General features: G+C 39.5%; 1 long non-coding RNA gene across 1 annotated transcript; it reads left to right on the top strand.

Annotated features, from left to right (window-relative positions):
- Window positions 1-6,523: 6,523 nt before the first annotated feature.
- On the top strand, window positions 6,524-8,899 carry LOC117511631. The gene is made up of 3 exons (XR_004561008.1): window positions 6,524-6,654; window positions 8,087-8,089; window positions 8,876-8,899. It is a non-coding gene; the product is annotated as an uncharacterized LOC117511631 (long non-coding RNA).
- The last annotated feature ends 312 nt before the right edge of the window (window positions 8,900-9,211 follow it).

Here is a 9,211-nt window from a genome sequence, read left to right on the forward strand (position 1 = left end):
TTTTCTGCTTGTAAATCGTATAACAATGTTAGTTTATTTTTTCTATCTTTAGTTGGAATAGTATAACAGTCTGATATTGTGTCTTGATGGATGACAACACCTTTTTGATATAAAAAGTTTGTAACTTGTTGTTCCAATGATTGTCTTTCTTCAGGTGGTGCATCCTCCCCACTGGCTACACCAGAATCCACCACCCTTGCATATGTCCGATGCCTTGTTTCTAGTCCAGATATTATAACGTCATCTTTTCTAGTAAATTGTTCAAGTTCATCTACACGTTGCTCAAGTTTCTTAATGATCTTGTCCTTCTCTTTAACCAGATTTTGGAGTTCTTTAATTTCCACCATCAGTTTGTCTAGATTAGACATGTCTTTTGATATATGGTTTAATGAGGTCTTTATCTCCTCTATATCTTCCTCGAGTTTATCTGTTTTCCTGGGTGGTGCCATGCCGACTGTCGTGGCTCAGTATGGCCACTATTGATTACAAAAACAATTCTCACCAGTAGCCTCCACCACCACAGGTCCGGTAGCCGCACCCCAACCCTCCCCGTTGCTAACCTCGTTTACAGCCGCCCCAGCCACGGTCGTAGCCGCCGCTAGCCGCGGATGTAGCCAACGCCTCGGGCCTGGATGTATCGCCGCCACCGATGCCTCGGGCCTGAATGAACCGCCTCCACCGATGCCTCCGCTGCTAGCCTCGGACGTAGCCGCTGTTAACCTCGGATGTAGCCGACGCCTCGGGCCTGGATGTATCGCCGCCACCGATGCCTCGGCCTGGATGAACCGCCTCCACCGATGCCTCCGCCGCCAGCCACGGATGTAGCCGCTGCTAGCCTCGGATGTAGCCGCTGCTAGCCTCGAACGTAGCCGCTGTTAGCCTCAGATCTAGCTGACGCCTCGGGCCTGGATGAACCGCCTCCACCGATGCCTCCGCCTGGATGAACCACCTCCACCGATGCCATCGATCTGTTAAATGTTTCGTAGCTGATGTGTAGTTCTACCCTCAAGGGCAGGTCAGGACACTTCCTGAGAACCACGTCCACCAGTTCACTGGTGGACGTGATTTACTGCTTTTGAAAGGTGATGACAGTGTTTGGAGTTTTACTTTTTTACTCATTTATTTTTCGTGCGTTCTTTTTGTGTTTGTGATCCTGCACGGGTTATGTGACTTGATCTTTGAATTCACCCAACAGCCCGTACAGCGGTTAAAGTGAAATTGGTATATCAGTAATCGACAGCATTATTTATTTGGTTGTAGCTGCAACCAAATAAATACTAAAGGTTATTAGTTATCGATAACTTCCACTAAATGTTTCAACACTTTATCAGTTTAGCGTTCTAAAAGTTAACTTTTCAGTTAGCGGATTAATGGTTATCAAAGCTAACTTTTTGGTTAGCTGTGCCCACCACTGAATTTAGCACTATATAAATGAAATAAATTGAAATTGAATTGTGGTTTTTTGCAAACTTTCTCACCTGCATATAAAAAGATCTCGCTCCCCGGCTCAGTCCACCCTCACAAACATACACACTCGAGTGAAATCTACACAAAAAATAACAGATCTATGAAAAATCTGAGAATACAGTGATGTATCAATTAATAAATTTGTGAAATAGTGATAGTTTTTTTTTTGTAATTGCACATAAACACGCTTAGTTATGTGGCAGAGTTTGTGTGCAATGGAATACAAAGGATCTGTTGTGGACACAGATGCTGTGGTGCGTTCTTAGATTTAATGCAGGTTAAAAAGTTGCATCTCAGTTGTGAATAAATTGTAGAAACATTTAGAATAAGACCCCATTCAGACTGGGGTTGGTAATCCGGCTGGAGCCAGATCCAAGATGGATTGCTTTCTAGGTGAATAGAGGTCAGACCTGTTTTTCAAATCTAAGTCATCCTCCACACGCGAATCAGTTTGCTGATTCAGGATCTCTTCATACACTGAAAAAAGTGAAACACAGTGCACTTCATTCAAAGTACTTATTTACATTGGTCTAATGGAAAATTGTGGTTTCCAGTTTAAATCTGATGGAATCACTTTACAAAATTATAAATATACATTGTGAGAAACTAAAAAATTAGCTGTAACAAATTACATCAATTTTTTTAAGTTGATCCAAAGCAGCATTTTTTTCAGTGTACTGCCTATCCAGTGGCTTTTTTTTAAACCCAAATGAGGACTTGATGAGATAAGCTGGAGTCAGTCATCAAAGATGATTGGGCACACGGGTGGCTAATTAATAGAGTAGTATACAACCCCTGGCAAAAATTATGGAATCACCGGCCTCGGAGGATGTTCATTCAGTTGTTTAATTTTGTAGAAAAAAAGCAGATCACAGACATGACACAAAACTAAAGTCATTTCAAATGGCAACTTTCTGGCTTTAAGAAACACTATAAGAAATAAAGAAAAAAAGATTGTGGCAGTCAGTAACGGTTACTTTTTTAGACCAAGCAGAGGAAAAAAATATGGAATCACTCAATTCTGAGGAAAAAATTATGGAATCACCCTGTAAATTTTGATCCCACAAATTAACACCTGCATCAAATCAGATCTGCTCATTGACATTGACCCTATGTGTCTTTTTGCAAGGAATGTTTTTGCAGTTTTTGCTCTATGGCAAGATGCATTATCATCTTGAAAAATGATTTCATCATCCCCAAACATCCTTTCAATTGTCCAAAATATCAACATAAACTTGTGCATTTATTGACGATGTAATGACAGCCATCTCCCCAGTGCCTTTACCTGACATGCAGCCCCATATCATCAATGACTGTGGAAATTTACATGTTCTCTTCAGGCAGTCATCTTTATAAATCTCATTGGAAAGGCACCAAACAAAAGTTCCAACATCATCACCTTGCCCAATGCAGATTCGAGATTCATCACTGAATATGACTTTCATCCAGTCATCCACAGTCCACAATTTCTTTTCCTTAGCCCATTGTAACCTTGTTTTTTTCTGTTTAGGTGTTAATGATGCCTTTCGTTTAGCTTTTCTGTATGTAAATCCCATTTCCTTTAGGCGGTTTCTTACAGTTCGGTCACAGACGTTGACTCCAGTTTCCTCCCATTTGTTCCTCATTTGTTTTGTTGTACATTTTTCGATTTTTGAGACATATTGCTTTAAGTTTTCTGTCTTGACGCTTTGATGTCTTCCTTGGTCTACCAGTATGTTTGCCTTTAACAACCTTCCCATGTTGTTTGTATTTGGTCCAGAGTTTAGACACAGCTGACTGTGAACAACCAACATCTTTTGCAACATTGCGTGATGATTTACTCTCTTTTAAGAGTTTGATAATCCTCTCCTTTGTTTCAATTGACATCTCTCGTGTTGGAGCCATGATTCATGTCAGTCCACTTGGTGCAACAGCTCTCCAAGGTGTGTTCACTCCTTTTTAGATGCAGACTAACGAGCAGATCTGATATGATGCAGGTGTTAGTTTTGGGGATGAAAATTTACAGGGTGATTCCATAATTTTTTCCTCAGAGTTGAGTGATTCCATATTTTTTTCCTCTGCTTGGTCTAAAAAAGTAACCGTTACTGACTGCCACAATCTTTTTTTCTTGATTTCTTATAGTGTTTCTTAAAGCCAGAAAGTTGCCATTTGAAATGACTTTAGTTTTGTGTCATGTCTGTGATCTGCTTTTTTTCTACAAAATTAAACAACTGAATGAACATCCTCCGAGGCCGGTGATTCCATAACTTTTGCCAGGGGTTGTATACATCGATCCTGAAAGCCATGATCAGCAACTCTGTGACTGGAGGAATGGCAAGGTGGGTGAAAATTTTCACTCCAGCAGAGCAACAGCTGCTGTGAGACAACTATGAGGAATTTAACAAGATGATTCACAATGAAGATAATTCTGCAAAAGTTTCAAATACAAGAAAGGAGTGGCTGCAAAATGTGACCAACAAATTAAATGTGCAAGCAATTGTCTTGCATCTGCTAAAAGTACTTAGTACGGCATACGATACAGCCAAAAATATGAAACTGGACAATATAAACTGAAGAAGACATCTGAGCAAGAGAATCAGAGCAAGAAAAATGCAACAGGAGAATCATATTCCAAAAGTGGAAAGCAACGAGAAATGTAGCAAATGTTTTTGTTGTTCGTTGTTGCAGCCTTTGTTGGTCCATTATAGTCTAGCCAATGCAGATGGTCTGAATGGTCATGAGAGCACAACTGTGATGAGTGTGGACCCTAATGGCTGCTAATAAATGACAGATGTAAGTGATTCTTTCCTTCTTAAAATGTAATGAGTCAGGGTACACTGCAAGATTTTCATGATTGCTCAATATTGTAACAATCTGAGTCCAATGGAGACCCTGGAGCAGACAACAACACTGGGATAAACTTTAAGTAGTCTTTATGAGCAACTGGGGATGGACCAGGACTAAAAAAACAACCCTGGGCTCTCCCCCTAAATAGGCCCACTACCATAGGGATGCATACAAACAGCCACAAGGTTGTCCTGATGCTACCTTAGAATACTATACAAATCAAGGCATCATATTCACAGCAAGTAACATCACAACTTGTTCATTCATTCATTCATTCATTCAGGTTCAAATCTGGCTCCAAGATTTTTCTTCTTCTACTAAGGTGGGTTAGAACTTTTTGTGGTACACAGCGCCAATTTCTGTACACAAGAGAACTAGCAGTCAGTATGTGTCACCAATTTCAAAAGGTAGGTGGCTCTTTTCAACCAGGCGTGTGGTGCCGTGACATGTCAATCATCTGGGGTGGCACCTGGGCTGCACCAACACCAGGAAATGTTCAAAATTTGACATTTCCTGTTTCAATGTGGACTCAAAATTTGGCGCTTCCTGTTTCAGTCTCAACTTGCCACTGAATTCCCGCGAGATCTCACGAAATCTCGTCTATTGTCAATCCAGGAAGTGTTAATCCAGGAAGTGTTCAACATTTGACAGTTCCTTTTTTTAATTTAATGAGACAAATAAAAAGTTACACAGAAACCTTACAGAGGATTAAATACAATAACAACAACAACATACTGAAGAACAGGCTAATAATAATAAACCAGATCAAAACTAGGGGAGAATTATATCAATCAATCAATTTTTTTATATAGCGCCAAATCACAACAAACAGTTGCCCCAAGGCGCTTTATATTGTAAGGCAAGGCCATACAATAATTATGTAAAACCCCAACGGTCAAAACGACCCCCTGTGAGCAAGCACTTGGCTACAGTGGGAAGGAAAAACTCCCTTTTAACAGGAAGAAACCTCCAGCAGAACCAGGCTCAGGGAGGGGCAGTCTTCTGCTGGGACTGGTTGGGGCTGAGGGAGAGAACCAGGAAAAAGACATGCTGTGGAGGGGAGCAGAGATCGATCACTAATGATTAAATGCAGAGTGGTGCATACAGAGCAAAAAGAGAAAGAAACAGTGCATCATGGGAACCCCCCAGCAGTCTACGTCTATAGCAGCATAACTAAGGGATGGTTCAGGGTCACCTGATCCAGCCCTAACTATAAGCTTTAGCAAAAAGGAAAGTTTTAAGCCTAATCTTAAAAGTAGAGAGGGTGTCTGTCTCCCTGATCTGAATTGGGAGCTGGTTCCACAGGAGAGGAGCCTGAAAGCTGAAGGCTCTGCCTCCCATTCTACTCTTACAAACCCTAGGAACTACAAGTAAGCCTGCAGTCTGAGAGCGAAGCGCTCTATTGGGGTGATATGGTACTACGAGGTCCCTAAGATAAGATGGGACCTGATTATTCAAAACCTTATAAGTAAGAAGAAGAATTTTAAATTCTATTCTAGAATTAACAGGAAGCCAATGAAGAGAGGCCAATATGGGTGAGATATGCTCTCTCCTTCTAGTCCCCGTCAGTACTCTAGCTGCAGCATTTTGAATTAACTGAAGGCTTTTTAGGGAACTTTTAGGACAACCTGATAATAATGAATTACAATAGTCCAGCCTAGAGGAAATAAATGCATGAATTAGTTTTAGTTTTTCAGCATCACTCTGAGACAAGACCTTTCTGATTTTAGAGATATTGCGTAAATGCAAAAAAGCAGTCCTACATATTTGTTTAATATGCGCTTTGAATGACATATCCTGATCAAAAATGACTCCAAGATTTCTCACAGTATTACTAGAGGTCAGGGTAATGCCATCCAGAGTAAGGATCTGGTTAGACACCATGTTTCTAAGATTTGTGGGGCCAAGTACAATAACTTCAGTTTTATCTGAGTTTAAAAGCAAGAAATTAGAGGTCATCCATGTCTTTATGTCTGTAAGACAATCCTGCAGTTTAGCTAATTGGTGTGTGTCCTCTGGCTTCATGGATAGATAAAGCTGGGTATCATCTGCGTAACAATGAAAATTTAAGCAATACCGTCTAATAATACTGCCTAAGGGAAGCATGTATAAAGTGAATAAAATTGGTCCTAGCACAGAACCTTGTGGAACTCCATAATTAACTTTAGTCTGTGAAGAAGATTATATATAAAAAAGAAAACCTTCTAAAAGGTAAACACATTTGACATTTCCTGTTTCACTGTGAACTCAAAATGTGGCACTTCCTGTTTCAGTCTCAACTTGCCACTGAATTCCCGCGAGATCTCACGAGATCTCGTCTATTGTCATTCCAGGAAGTGTTGATCCAGGAAGTGTTCAACAGTTGACAGCATGGAAATAGAGACTGGAATGGATGTCATATGACTAGCAGGGTGCCGCACGGCGGCCATTACAAAGGGTGGAGAGAGCGCCTGGAGCCAGTTAAGGCACCTGTTAAACAGAAGCGAAATGAGGGGAAAAAGGCAGCCAGTGCTTCACCATCAACTGCACCAACTACAAAAACAAATTCTCGAATACTAAAATGAACTGTACAAAAGCCTTAATGTAATTATGTAAAACAAATGTCTATTTTAAAGTCGTTATGTCACAATTTAATATCGATATACTGCGACTATAACTCAACACCATAAGTTCTTTTCATTAAGCTGCGTTCACATGCATACAAATACGGAAACAAAAACGTTTAAATACATTTATGTCTATATATATACTTGCAGTTGTTGTTTAATATGATATGTACGAGGTCTGTCAATAAAGTAACGGTCCTTTTTATTTTTTTCAAAAACTATATGGATTTCATTCATATGTTTTTACGTCAGACATGCTTGAACCCTCGTGCGCATGCGTGAGTTTTTCCACACCTGTCGGTGACGTCATTCGCCTGTGAGCACGCCTTGGGAAGAAGTGGTCCCGCCCCCTCGTGGTTTGGACATGTCCAGCTCTCCACAATTTCACTGATACTTACTGGACTGGTAAGCACTGAAAGCCAAGATAGACATGTCCAAACTTGTCCTCTGACATGCCGAAACGGAGGTGTTCCTTTGTCTCGCTTCCAAAGCAAATCGGTCTTTACGCGCGAAGCCTCCGCGCGGCTTTCCATGACAAAATCTCTTGTTCAAGCATGTCTGATGTAAAAACATATGAATGAAATCCATATAGTTTTTGAAAAAATAAAAAGGACATTACTTTATAGACAGACCTCGTACATGGTGGTCACAGGCGGCATTTAAATTTTAACAGTGTGGTTGGAGGGGATGGAGGAGGTAGTTTTTACCCTGACTGAGGGTCAAAAGTCATAAATTCTGAATGGCTTTATATCTACTTGTAATAAAATGTTAGTAAAAATCATATATATGTTGTTGTCATTAAAAGACTAGCAATAATATTACAGTGGAAAAAGCAGCAAGGTAAATGACCACAATCGCAAGGCATGCTTCAGATTTATATTTTAATACATAAGGATTGTTTATCCATTCATGTATGGGTTCGTTAGAGCTTTTAATCAGCTTGAATACAACTTACAAGGCTTCATTTATAAAAATCCATCGAGAATTAGGATGACGGGGGAAAAAAAATCACAGTAAATGAACAGAATGGCATATTTTCCCCAAATTTCCACACTTTACATAATTTTTTTTTTTTCTACGCAGACATGTATGTCATTAGAAAGAGCAATTAAAGGGCTTTAAAACAAGCCTACTTTTATTAAAATCTGTTAACAAATAGCGACAATAGAGAGAGAAAAGCAGCACAGTTTGTCATAATTTCCCCAAATTTCTGCCTTTTACATAAAAGTTTTTTTTCACCCACTTGTGCATTCATTGGAAAGAGCTTTCAAATGGCTATACAACAAGCCTACATTTATTAAAATCCGTTAAGAAATAGCGACGCTAGTGCAAAAAAAGTGGTCAGTTTATTATTGATGGTCTCATCTCTACCCTTAGTAATGGCGCCTTCCTGTCCTGAGCGACACTAATAGACTGAGGCGTGCACGTCCATTCCAGTCTCTATTTCCATGGTTGACAGTTCCTTTTTTTTAATTTAATGAGACAAACAAAAAGTTACACAGAAACTTTACAGAGGATTAAATACAACAACAAAACAACATACAGAAGAACAGGCTAATAATAATAATAATAATAATAATAATAATAAAACAGATCAAAACTAGGGGGGAATTATTAAAAAAAAAAGAAAACCAAAAAGAAAGCCACTGAATTCCGCCGAGATTCTGTCTATTCAACATTTGACATTTCCTTCTTTAATTTAATGAGACAAACAAAAAGTTACACAGGAACCTTACAGAAGATTAAATGCAACAGCAAAAACAACATAGTGGAGAACATGTTAATAAAAAAAAAAAACATATCAAAACTAGGGGAGAAATATTAAAAAAGAAAACTTTCTAAAGGTAAACACATTTGACATCTCCTGTTTCACTGTGGCCTCAAAATTTGGCACTTCCTGTTTCATTGTCAACTTGCCACTTGCCCAAGATTCCAAGAGATCTCATGTGCTGTTGATCCAGGAAGCATCAATCCAGGACATTTCCCATTTCACTGTGGACTCAAAACTTGGCACTTTCTGTTTAGGACACAGTGTACCATGAGCGGGCTTTGTGCTGCTTCGCGAGAATCTCAAGTGATTTCATTCTTTTTTTACAACGGGAATTGCCTTGAGCCACAATCTCATCCTGTTATTGTCACTGTGGTGGAAAGTGAAGTTTGCTCTTTTACACCATGCTTATTGTCCTTTACAACACTGTTTGTTCCAGAGTAATATATATATATATAAGATGTCTGAAATTCGGTTTGCGATTATGAAGTTCCACGCAGGTTAAACGTAGCAGACATGAAATATTTGAAATATTTGTTTTAGC

Source organism: Thalassophryne amazonica, chromosome 6, assembly GCF_902500255.1.
Source record: "Thalassophryne amazonica chromosome 6, fThaAma1.1, whole genome shotgun sequence".
NCBI classification, from domain to species: domain Eukaryota; kingdom Metazoa; phylum Chordata; class Actinopteri; order Batrachoidiformes; family Batrachoididae; genus Thalassophryne; species Thalassophryne amazonica.